This window comes from Plecotus auritus (assembly GCF_963455305.1).
Source record: "Plecotus auritus genome assembly, chromosome: 4".
NCBI classification, from domain to species: domain Eukaryota; kingdom Metazoa; phylum Chordata; class Mammalia; order Chiroptera; family Vespertilionidae; genus Plecotus; species Plecotus auritus.
Window position 1 is genome coordinate 19,588,359 of NC_137775.1, and position 13,965 is coordinate 19,602,323.

At 36.0% G+C, this 13,965-nt stretch overlaps 1 protein-coding gene across 16 annotated transcripts in view; it reads right to left on the bottom strand.

Annotated features, from left to right (window-relative positions):
* Nucleotides 1-13,965, bottom strand: part of PTPRK (protein tyrosine phosphatase receptor type K) — a 495,891-nt gene that overhangs the window by 200,422 nt on the left and 281,504 nt on the right. The window lies entirely within an intron of this gene.

Below are 13,965 nucleotides of genomic sequence, written 5' to 3' on the forward strand. Positions count from 1 at the left end.
ACCCTAACAAATTCAATAAAAAATAAATTAAAGAAAAAATGTTTAAAAACACAAAACAATTTAAAAATAAATATCCTATATTTGATTTAAAGGTCATGCATCTCCTGCTCCTCTATTGAACATCACTGCTATAAAAAGGTTATAACTATATTGTTACTTGTCAGAGCAGGATGTAATTAAAAGCAGTAGCCAAGCAATTTAAAGTAAATGCATTATTTCTAAATTATCAATAAAATGATCATAGTGGCATAGTAGGTAGAATCATTAAAAATTAAGACAAAAAACACAAATCTATTTCTCATCGTTATTTACTTAAATCTTGCTTCAAGCAGCTTTTTCCCAATGCCACTATATAACTTATTTAGTTTGTATATAGCACACATTTTCCGTGGTGGTGAAAAGAGCATGAGTTCTAGAGTCAGCCTTGGGTTACAGTCCGGGGCCAGACCCTTAGAGCCATGTGATCCGAACAATTCTACCTAGCCTCAGCTTCCCTGTGGATAAAATGGGGATAATAAGAGCTGGTTGTCACAAAACTAGAGAAGAAATGTTACATACGTTATCATCTATCAAAGCAGCTGGCACATCTATCAAAGCAGCTGGCACATTATAAATGCATTATAAATGGGTATTTTTATTACAGATTACACTAACCATTTATATTGTTTTATTAAGTTTATATTTACTAGAAAGAGGATAAATGACTTAACTATATCTATATCCCATTACCTTATTCAGTTATTAAATAAGCTTATGAGTTGGTGCTAAGCAAGCTTTGTTACCAATGTATCACCAATGTATACGAAAAGTGAAGAAATCTGAAGCACAAAAATTCAAGAAAAAAAAAGTCCCAAAGGACATGCCCTGCTTATTGGAAAAGGTCACATTGGAAAAGGTCACATTTCTAGATACCTTTTTTATTGTGCCTATACTTGTTATTAACCTAATGCAGTGTATTGAACAGTTGTTGTTTTTTAAGTTGGAAATAAAATGAAGAAGCATAAACATAAACTTTATTGGCTTTTAGGACTCTCATGGACAGGAGAGGAAGAAATTATAGCACTAGGTGCAAAAAAAGGAATTATAATATGTTATAATTTAAAGACCAGATATTCCCATAGCTACTTCTTAGTCATTTTTATTAGCAATAAAACAATGATTCACCCTGACAATATTAAAAATATTAATCAAATCAATGAATAAATTAAGAATGGTTTTGTTTATAATAACTATGTCAAAGACAAGAGGAAGTGAGAGAGAAAAGTCTAATGATATTTAAAACAAATGCTGTTTGAATTTGGTATTTCAGAGACCCTCTCTTTTAAGAATCAAAGGAAACACACACATCAGCAAGAGGCCATACTTCCATCACCCAGCAGAATAGCATGTGCTACTAATGATAAAAGGTATTCATAAAAACAATTCAATTATAGCTTGTACCATTCCTAAACCGTTCAATCAAGTCATCTGCAACAACAAAACATTTTATTTTCAGTATCAGAAGATTATCAGTATAAACTGTTTAAACCCATTGTCGATAAACAAGATAAATTTAAAACCAGGCAAGTAAAGCAAGAAAAGAGACAATTTAGAGTGTTAGAGAATTAAAAAAACACACAAACCTGTGATAAATGTTTAATAATCATCTTAAGAGTAGTTTCGTATAACACCACAGGTTCAAGGCTATAAAGGTCACTAATACATTGCCAAATGCATTTTTATGAGATAGATTCAATTATAATTGCTGCAACTATTCCAGCCACAATTTAGACATAGAATCCAATTATCCATTTCATTTTCATTTATACCTTATGGGCTAGATCATTTATCATGTTTCATGATAATGATCAGAAGACACATGGAAAGTGATTTCTGGAGGTAACAAATTACCTTTCATATTAGCATAGCTTACAAGATCCTGTCAACAACCACTATGCATAAACATGAGGTAATTAAATTCACAATGTGCAGGAGTGTTTGAGACGCTACTTGCTTCCTTCACAGCTGCCAGAAATCTGGGTTGCTAAATGCTGCAAACCCCTTTGGTTGCAAATCAGAAATCATTAAGCCCTAGAACTCCAACAGGTAGGCAGTATGCTCTGGCTCAAGATGCTGAGATGCATCTTTCATCATCTGGTAGTATTACTTCTTGCCACCAAACCATCCATCATTACTGCAGAGACAGCTTGGAATGATGGTCTTGGACCCTCACATTACTGCTCCTTGAACTCTGTCTCATCTGTCTTTTGCATCATTCCTGATTCACAGCTAAGTACACTCTTTGGCTGCAAAACCAAGTGTGAACCGGTAATGCCTCTAACCTCCAGTGACTTTCTAATAGTAAATGATTTCTCTTTATTATGGAGCCACTGTTCGGAAAAGACGACTCATGCTTGCTGATGCTGAAAGATGATTTTTAAAAGACCCAAGTTATAAAATTTCAATAGTTGTACAGAAATACATTCTTTTGTTTTATTTTGTTTTTGTAACTTAGGCTTCAGAATTGCATTAGAATTTCAATTTTAATATTTATTGTTAAAACTCAGAAACACAGACTTAGACACAGACAGACATAGGTGCCTCTGAGTGCAAAGGTAAATCAACAAAGAGAAAAGACAGCCTGTGACTGTATGTAAATGCAATATTTCCATCTGAAATCCATTAGTTTCAAATATGTGTGATAGTAAAAATAAAAACTTAAGGTACTAATAGCATGTTGAAATTACAAAACATGAGTTTATCCTTGACACAGTGCTAACATAAGAGAAATTTAAAATTAGATGCAAGAATATTTGTGAAAAGTGCCATTTAAGATAAACCTCTTATCCATCCATTTTTTACTTTTTCACTTATTGCTAAGAGGACATTAAAAAATGATACCAATTACACAGTGGTTGGTATATCATAAACTATCCAAGACTAAAGGGTCTTAACTCTATTCCATCCAAATGCTGTTATAGAAGTTTAATAAATCAAAATGATCAAAATGTTCCCAATGGCAGATTGGGATTCAGTTTCTAATTCAAATTCTCTTTAATATATGACTTTTCTGACATCTTGCATATCTACCATTCATGCTGCATCCAAAACACCCTGTTTTCATCATTACCATGCATCAACCAATCCAGTTATAGTAACTACTTTTTAATAATCTTACTCGATAAAAAGAAATGTCAAACCTAGTGTGGTTTTAACATAGAAAAAGTATGGCAGGTGGGAACTCTTTATGTACCCTTAAGTAAACATGTTTAAACCACCTGCTGCAGTGAATGGCATTCTTTGAGGATTGAGAAATGCTGTTGGCCAAAAGTCTTAGAAAAAAATTCCCCTCCTTCCAAATCTTTACAACACTGATGTAAGAAAAAGACACGTCTAGGAGCATTAATAACAGGGGCAATCAAATTCTGAAGAGCAAAGAAATTGAATAAGTCTTTAGAGGGAATGTCTTATTTTTATGATGTAAAAAGTTTTTACAAAGAATAGAAAAAAGATTTTCACTCAACGGTTAGTCTGGCATTCAACCAGGAATGTACATAAAGCATCAGGGGAAAAATATTTACACATCATGAATTTTAGATGTGGTTTTATATGTGAATAATCTCAGAAATATAGAAGGACATTTAACCATGTCAAGGCCTCCTTTTAAAAACCCCATTTAATTGAATACATATGCTTTTATTCTAGGTATGACAAAATAACAAATTCTATTAATATTGGCTAAAGTCTATGAAATAAAAGCTCACAAAATACAATGCACTATGTACATATTGTTTAACTTATCTTGTGTTGAATCTCTATTTAATACTCTACATTTAGTTGCTTTTTTTCACATGCCAAAAGATTTTAAACCTGTCTTTAGCACCCCCAATCAAAAGTTTACAACTGAAATGACCATCTATGCTCTCAAATAAGTTCTTCTATGTCTTCCAAATTTCTGTCTATTAATATCATATTTCACCTAATACCCCAGGTTACTGCTCCTATCATTCCATAATGTTCTTAAAAATATGTTCACTGTAGTCTCTCAGCCTTCACATGCTCTTTCCACCACACCCCTCTCAAGGATTCATCACCATCTCAAACTTACACCCTGCAAGCTCATTCTCCAAATCATCTCCCATCCTGGTTTTCTGGACACATGAAGACATGAATACCCTTTCATAAAACTCCCAGAAGCTCCCACATCAAATGACACAATAAATGTATACAGGTATCCCCTGCTTTGCAAAAGTTCACATTACACCACTTCACTTTTTAAAAAGTATATATATTCCAGATTTATTAAGATACTAGAGGCCTGACACATGAAGATTCGTGTAAGAATGGGCCTTCCTTCCCCTGGCTGCTGGCTCCGCCTTCACTCTGGCCAGAGCCACCTTTCCACCTTCCCACGCTGCCCAGAGGCCCAGAACGGCTGGAGTGGTGTGAAACACCTGAGTCATCACCATGGCGATGACGCAAGTGTCCTGCCCCACCCCCGGCTGCTAGGCGTCTGTGTATGCAAATTAACCCACCATCTTTGTTGGGTTAATTTGCCTACTCACTCCTGATTGGCTGGTGGGCATTGTGAAGGTATGGTCAATTAGCATGTTACTCTTTTATTAGTGTAGATAATAGACGCACTTTGTAAATTTAAGAACACCACTTCCCTTTTAAGAAAGACCAACATTAGTCACTGTTTTCACTAACTGAAAGAAATCACAAGAGGATTTTTGCTTTTATGAAGCAAGGCAAAAAGCCAAAATAGGATTCAGTGCTTGTTTGCAGTGAGCCTGTTACAGGCAGTAGCACCTCATCAGCCGCAGTGGCCCCGCAAGCTCCTTCCCTGGAACCACACTCTGCGTTTCAGCACCAAGCTGCGATAGTCGGTGAGAATCTGTGCTTCATCTCAATTTATATTGCGCATCCGTTAGAAAGATGTATCAGGAGGGCTGGAGGAGGTCAATTGGCGGGGGGACGACGACAAGGGGACATATGTAATACTATCAACAATAAAGATTTTTTTTAAAAGATGTATCAGAAGACCTCCTAAGGGTGTTACCATCAGCATAAAGCTGGACGGAATTCAGCATTTTAATCATGAAGAAGGAAATAAAGACATTTGCATGTGTGCTGAATTTTCATTCTGAGAATGATAAAAAAATTTTTCTACGTAAATTAATTGTAATAGCTTTTTCACTTTACACCATTTCAGCTTAGGAAAGTTTTCATAGGAATGCTCTACTTTCAGATAGCGGGGTATTGGGGGGGGGACCCTGTATTCCTTAGTCTGGCATTCCAATTGCTCCACAGTCAGCCTCAAAGTACACTTTCAGACTCATCTCAGACTTCTTCCCTAGAAACCACTGTGTTATAGTCGATATTTAATACTAGTCCACAAGAACATGTGCCTGCACATGCCATGCCCTCCACTGGAAATGTTCTTTACGTATCTTCAAGAATCTAAATCCTACCCACCCTTCAATGGTAAGATAACATTTTACCTTCTCAATACATTTCCTGGCCACTCAAGGCAGTAATGAGGCTACCCTACACTGCTCTACACATTAAGTCCATGCCATTCACATGGCACTTTACAAGCCATGATGTTTTTGTTTCTTTAGGGACAATGACTTGATTTTATTTGCTGGATGTTGGCCATGTGCTGCCTACCGCGACATACTAGTGAACAAGCAAACGGTCAATTGACTTGGTCAATCTAGTGGTGAAGGCAGATGCAGTATTATTTGGAGGATTGGTGAGGAAACACGGGGCAGGCAGAAAAAGCTGAATCCCTAAGAAAGAAAAGAGCATGATGCATTTAAAGCAAGTGAAGAAAGCCAGTCTTGACAGAGCTAGGTCAGCAAAGGAGAGTCCCACCAAGGACTGGAGTAGAGGGCAGAGAGAGAAGAAGATAGTCCTTGGAAATCTGGTGAGACATCCGGAATTTATATTGCATGGACAGGAAGCTAGGAGAGCCAGCCGAGCAAGGTCAGCCTCACTTTGTGTAACATGCTCAGCCTGCAGCTGTGTGAAGTGACATGAAGGAGGTAAGCACTGATGTGGGTAGACCAGTGAGGAGGCTTTTTACAGAAGTACAGGACAAGGGAGATGGTTACATGGATGAAAGTTATGGCAGTAAAGGTTAAAAAAAAAAAGGGCTGGGCATTCTGAGGAAATGCAATGAAATTTGGACAAATGAAGGATGCAGTTAACACATATTTCTACTTGTTGTATCTCACCAAACAATACAAAAATATTTGAGACCTATGTCTTGTGCAAATACTGTTCAGTGCATACTAAGAGTAGGCATTATACAAAGAGCTTTTGAAAGTTTAGAACTAAATAACTAGAGAAAAATTAGTAAATTAAAATCAATAAATTCTCTTTTATAATAGACTAGAAGGCCTGATGCACGAAATTTGTGCAAGGGGCTCGGCCCCTGCTGCTGCCACAGCTGCCTCTGCCTCGGCCCCCCCAGCAATGCCGCTTAGTCCGGAAGGTCGTCCAGAAGGTCGTCTGGTCTAATTAGCATACTAAGCTGTTATTATAATAGAAAATAACTATCATTTGTCCTTTAGGTATTCTGGGGGAAATTGAAAGAAAAATCTAAATGAAGTAAGAATGTGAAAGTATGCATATAATTGAGAAAAAAAAGAAGTATGGGTGCAGTAAATAGCAAGTGTAAAGGCCTTAAGGCAGGGGAATGCTTGGAAGAGTCAGTACGCCTGCTGTGGGTGAAGGCAGGTGAGTGATAGAAAATAAACTTTAGGTAGAACCCAGAGGAAATTTCATTTAAGGCCCTTTGGACCAGGAAAGAGCTTTGCTTTTTTTATTAATGTTAAGGGAAGCTGTTGAAGGAGGTAAACACGTTAATGTGAGAGTAGCAATGCTTTCCTCAATATGCATATAAAGATGAAAGAAAATGCCAATGGCAAGTAAGAAGATGTAAATAACCATGTGGGTAAAACTTCTTCTCAAAAGGGTACAGGTAATTATTTATTTGTTGTTTCTTTATTTGTTTTAACCCAAAGACAGACTCTGTGACATCACAAATAAATATGCTTCTAAACTATGCAATATAGCATAAAGATAGCTATACTGTATATAGATGCTAGTGTAGGGCTCAGAAAGCAGAAAATAAAGAGTAAAAAACAAAGTTAACTTTTGTCATGAATTTACGAATTGATAAAAGCTGCCCAAACTTTCCTACAATAATTTAAACTCTGTCCAGTCCTCACTTTTACTCCTCAAATCCTCACTTTTAACACTAAAATGGTACAACTTTTATAAAAAGAAACTAATATCTATAAACTAAACACAATCCATGCTGAGAACTAGCAAGATATGTTTATCTGCACTTATTTGTGCTGACCTTACGATTGCTTTTATTTCTACTAGACTAAGTGTGTCTTAGAAAGAAATAACATGAAGTATATTAACCCAAAAGGAGAGAAAAGTTCTTTCGGTGGTAATATGATAAACGTTATTCAGCAAGTTGATTTTGACTGATTTAACTAATATTTGACTTACAGCTAACATTTCATGAGTGTTTTCTATTTTTTGTGGATGCCCTAGTTTGTACTCTTAGTAAGTCAAGTTTCTGAAGATATTTTACTAGTAAACAGAATGTTGGTTAGCAGGCTTTTAAAAAGATGTGACCATCTAAGTGGCAAACAGTGTAAAACACAAACTCATCTGTTAGTCATACGCTACTAGGGAAGCATGTGATTATTGACTCTCTATGGAGGGAGAAACACAAGAACTGCAGCTAATGAAATAATATCCCACCACAACACATATCACCGTCTTTACTCATTATACCACTAAACACTATGATCAATCAGAGAGCGTCTGTTTCACATTCTATAGGGATCTCACCATACAACATTATTTATAAATTAGTGCTTAATGAAGGGTTTTAATAGAGTAGATCCTTCGGTAGGTATTTTTATTTTATGGGATTAAAAATGCTACCAAAATCAAAACTCTGTGCCACAAATTCAATAATTCTATACTTTCCTATGCAATAATTAAATTACAAATTACTTGAAAGTTGCGACTATGTCTGCTCTTTCTTTGTAATTTCCTAGTGCCTATTACTTGCCATTTTAAGTATTCAATAAAGGCTGCAGCTGATTTTCCAAGGAAGTTGCAAATTGATTCTATTATTCCCTTTTTTTGGATTGGGGTATGGGAAAAAATAATAGTGAGTGAGGAAGGAAATATAAATTAAATAAACACTGTTAGTCTGAGAAGTTGACATAAGCCGGAAGAAGTGGACCCAAATTTCATTTGCTCAAACTCCAAGAGAACTGAATTAAGGGGTGAAGAAGGAGAGTAAAAACCTATGCTAATTGCTCTGAAATCAAATTCCCAAAAGTTCAACAGAAAGAATATCTGGCATGCAAATCACGCTGCTTCCTCTTTTGATCCTTCTCAAATTCTTAAAAAGAGAGCTCCAACAAAAGCAAACTCCCCAAAGATTCACTCCAAAAACAGGGACAAGCACCTCAACTGCTAAACATTATGTAGAGCTCTACACATGAATCACCTACGCAAATACAATCAGATATCCTTTGGGAAAGAACTCTTGTTGCATTTTTTATTTTTGAGACAAACAGAGAATATAGAACAGGAAAATAACCATGCAGGCGAAACAAGTGCTGCATTCTGCCACGTGCGTAAAGTAGCATAAAGGAATTGAGAGGTGGAGAAAACGAACAGTAAATGGTGTCTGGAATGATGCTGTCCAGCAGTGGACAGAAAAGTTTCATTAATAATGCACTATCTAAAATAAGGACATCTAGTATCCTTTTGCTCATTTAGAATTTAAAAATGTACCAGACATCTCATACATTGAATCACCTGAATTACAAGTAGTTGCTATGAATGAGAGGAGACTCCAAATGTTTCTTTTATCATATTCAAGGGTAGCAAAGTAAAATTTTTAGATATGCAATGTTTGGCGTCTCCTCCAAATTGCAGACCTCTACTATCTCCTGACTAACTGTGCTTTTCTAATTGTGCAGTGGTAGTTGGAGAAAACTATTATGTGCTTTACCCAGATGTTCCTAGACTTTCATGATAGTTCAGACTTCATGAAACATAGGGGTTTAAATGGAATTCCCCCAGATAACACCAAATTTCCTGTCAAGTTGACAAGTTTTCACAATAGAAGCCAAAAAAAGTTATCTTCCAGTCACCATTAAGAAAAAGGACCTTTATATGAATTTATGATAAGTCTGGCAGCTGTGCTATGAAAACAAGTTAAAAATCAATGGTGTGAGATATTAAGCAGATTGTTGAAGGATTCAAACGAGAAATTCCATGGCCTTTAACCACCAACTAACAAAAGCATCAGTGAAGTATGTCATATTTTCCACTTCCTATATGTCCTTACTTCTAATATAAAAATATTAAAATAAAATATTCAGACCAAATTTTTAGCTGGCATATACAAAAAGACTAGAATACAACATACTGATTAAGTCAAGATTCTTTGCCCATCCAGTGTGGCTCAGTGGTTGAACATGGACCTATGAACCAGGAGGTCACGGTTCGGTTCCTGATCAGGGCAAATGCCCGGGTTGCGGTCTCTTACCCAGTGTGGGGCATGCAGGAGGAAGCCACTCAATGATTCTCTCTCATCATTGAGGTTTCTATCGCTCTCGCCCTCTCCCTTCCTCTCTGAAATCAATAAAAATATACATATGTTTTAAAAGATTATTTTTCCAGCAGGAAAATTTATATTAAATTTAAGTAACCCTTTCTAGTTTATAATAAAAAGGAAAGAGAGTACAAAAAAAGTTGCCATCATCTTTTCCTATATGCCAGAAATCTTCACTCCATCTGTGGATAAGAAGGGTGTGTGGGTCATCATCCATTCCATAAGTCTTTTAGAATCAGCCCTATAGCTCTGTCTTCAACTAAACAGTTTTATTTATTAATAAAAATTATTTATTTATTAATATTTATTTTAGAAAAGTATAAATATATTTTTAATATTTTTTTATTTATTTCAGAGAGGAAGGGAGAGGGAGAGAGATAAAAACATCAATGATGAGAGATAATCCCACACTGGGGATTGAGCCTGCAACCCTGGTATGTGCCCTTGACTGGAATTGAACCCAGGACCCTTCAGTCCGCAGACAGAAACTCTATTCACTGAGCCAAACGATCTAGGGCAGAAAAGTATAAATGTCTTTACATAAAGTTGTACTAGGCATTGGAGCAAATGAACATGAACTAGGCAGGTTCTGATGAAACATGAACTATAAAGCATTATAATAAGAGCACATTGTAAAAGGTTCAATTGCAAACCTAGTGTGAGTTTGAACTTCTTTCCTATTTCACATACATGTGTGGTGAATGACTGGTCCTAGGCAACTGGTTCTATTAACACCTCACCATTCATCAAATAAGCTATGATCCCACTCCATACTGTTACCTGACTTATTATGATAACACCCTTCTCTCACATTCCAAACTCTGTATGTCTTTCACTGTTAAGTTGTACCTTCTTATGAAATACTTCCTCAGTGCCAATCTTCCTTGCCTAGAGTTAATAATGCCCTCTAACATTATTTATGCAAAAGTTCTCCACCGGGCATTCTAGTTGTCTCTCTATATGCAACCATGTAATTTTCTGAAACTTGTGGGAAGTAGTAATGTCTCTAAATCCAAATGGATGTGACCAAGGAAGTAGATATCCGTATTGCTACCCATGACCTTAACCCTGGCTTAGGAAAGAAGCCAAAACCATGGACTGATGAGTGAACTGGTAGATCTTTCATGACTAAAGGAACCAACCCTGAGGCCTATCTCTGACCTTCCAGTTATAAAAGTCAGTAAACACCCTTAGTTTTTAAGCTAGATGGCATTGCCTTACAAAGGTGAGGGTCAACAACAATTCAGTTCTTCATGATTTTAAACACCAAAATTTGTTTTACAGATCCAGTTACACTGAGGAAGGCTGGATAAACTGACATTTACTTTACAGCTAAAGGTCACTGATACTCATTAAAAATACATAAAAATATTAACAATACTTATATTCAGAGCATTTTGATATGGCTAATAGTTGACATTAAAATTTAAAAATCAAACGAGACCAAAAAAAAACAAACAAACTATGCCTTTGACATTAAATGACTTAAAATGTAATTGGAATTTTACAGATAAAAATAACAGATATAAAGCATAACTAATAACTGGGAATAGAATTTGTCAGTCATGGCAATCAGATACTTTTATAGAAGTTTACTGTGTTAGAAATGTAAGTGGGTCTTTAGTTCAGGCAGGTAAGAAAGAAAGAAGATTGCAAATAAGGGAGACAATGAGAATCTATAACATAACTCAGACTATAAAGTTGGTGCTTTTGGTTTAAAGTTTGTAAACACCATTTCAACTTGAATTTCACATTTTTACACTTCCATTTTCTAGGAACATGGAGCAAAGCCATCTGCTCTCCATCTCATCTCTGTAAAAACTTCTTTGTCAATAAAGATCGGCTTCCACAAGCTGAAGACGTTATCATTACTCAAAATGATCTCGAGCAATGCTAAAGTCATGACAAAGTAGATTCTATTTCGGTGTACTTTTTTTTCTACCTCTAGCTGTGGGAAACAGATCAATACTCTTCAACATGAGAATTTTGCAGTAAAATTTTCATTTATAACAAACAGTAACAAAAAAAGCCTTAAGCATGTCCTGTCACTTTTAGTTTAGGAGAAAATGCACTAATAAAATCTTACCCTTGGGTCATCTTTGACAACAGGCAATACTATGCCAGTTCTTATTAAAGGCTATTCATATCACTGCTCCCAAAATTTCCCTTAAAATTACCATCTTTTGTATCCACGTAACAGGATGTCAGTTTTGAAAGTGCCGATGAGAGACAGGACCTGTCACCATAGTTAATTGTCAGCACTATTTCAACACCAGGACAGCAGACCCCCAAAGCATGTGTTTTTGTTGGGTGTTTTTTTATTAGCAATATTTACTTGGTTATCTGGACAAACCAGAAAATGTATTGCTCTAAATTAGATTTCAAATACAACAGCAAGGAAAGTATCACCTGTAAATATTAGATATATAACAAAAAATGTGTTAAAAAAAAACTAAAACTGCCAGAACTAACAAAATATGTTTCTAAAATGTTAGCAGACTCTGAGATAACACATTCAAAGCACCATCATATTTTAACATAACAGGCAAAATATAAAATCAAAAGTGAAATGTATGTTAAATGGCAGGACTTTCTTTTTAAAAAAACAAAAATAAAGGAAAGGTGGAAAAACCATAATTTTCTATGAAATTCAGAATTCTCCACTTATACATTTTATTGAAAAAATTATTCATTCCTCAGGTAACACTCCTAAAATAGCTACAATGCCTTCTCCAGGTTAAAACAAAACAAGCTTTAATAAAGTCTACTTGTTGATTCAGATAAACAAGGAATTTCTAGTAATGACAAAATAAATCTCTTAGAATAAACAATATGTGAAAGAAGAAATTATATCTATAAAGGATGCTCCTGGATAAAACACTTCAACTCTGCTGCTATAAGCTGTTTAATACATCACGGGGCCATTTCCTCAGAAACCAATCACATGTGTATATAACCGTGAGGTACTGAAAAGCACTCTAGCTGCACTATTAAGACCCGCATCTCCGTCAGTGGCTGCATAATGAACGAACATTCACTGCCATGCAGATACAGTGAGTAAGATGTAACAAGAGCACGCCCACCTTCCCATATCCCCAGCATATGAAACACTGTGAAGATTGCCCAGGTGTACCATCAGGCTTTCAACAGAAAGTTTAGAGGCATGAATACATAGAACAGACTGACAGTTGTCAGAGGGGATTTGATGAAAGAAAGTGAAGGGATTAGCCAAAGAACATATATGCATAACTCATACACACAAACAACAGCATGGTGATGGCCAGAGGGAAAGCGGGGGAGGGCAAGGTGGGCAAAGAAGGGGAGGGATTGGGACATCTGTAATAGTGTTAACAATAAAAATAAAAGGGGCAAAAAGTAAGCTTAGGTGTGACAGATGCTGGAATGAAGCTCAACAAAGATGAATACGCAAGAATGAATGAACAGAAGATAAACTGTCTTTCTATCTGAACCCTGGAGTCAAATATTATCATATTTCCTTATTATTCAATTAATTGGGGCTGTGATTTCATAACCTTCAAGCAGGTGATGTGAGCTGACTCTGGAGACATGAGAGAAGTTTCACTGAAAATAGAGTCATATCAATCTATAAACTTTTTATTGATGAGCTATAGAATCTGCCAAGGCCAAAGCATTATCAGAGGTGAATAGCATTACTTAATGATGTTAATGAGCTAAAGCTGTGGTGCAAAAGAATGTGCCCGGCACCAGGAGTCTAGAAACGTGGGATTAAATTCTGACAGTCAATTATTAGATCATTGTGGCTCTGGGCAATTATAAAATAGTCTAAACTTCATGATTTTCCTTCTAAAAGTATTAAAGGTTACAGTATTAATATCAAGTAAATCTAAAGTGAAATGATGTATGCAAAGACATTGGATGTCAAGCATGATAAAACATATTCACTTGAAGACGGATGTAGTTCTTCCTTGCACCCCGGGGCTTTGACACAGGCCTTGCTCCCTGTCTGAGGGCACTTCTCTCTCTTACTCCTGTCCCCACATCCTCATTCCTTACGTGGGCAGCTTTTCTCAACATCTCAACATTGGGATCCTATTTCAAAGAAACCTTATTTTACAAAGGCCTTTCCTGACACCTCTGATAAACCTCAGTCCGGTTTAGATGTTTTTGTTAGGATCTGGCAGACTTCTCCTTGACAAGACTTGCATAATTTATCATTATTTTCACTTGGGTCATTATTGATTGATGCTTGATAGTCTATTGAACAAAGCTGCATTTCCTCGAGTTTCACGTGACAAACATCCTCATTTTTTTTAAAGATTTCAGCTCAGTTGTCA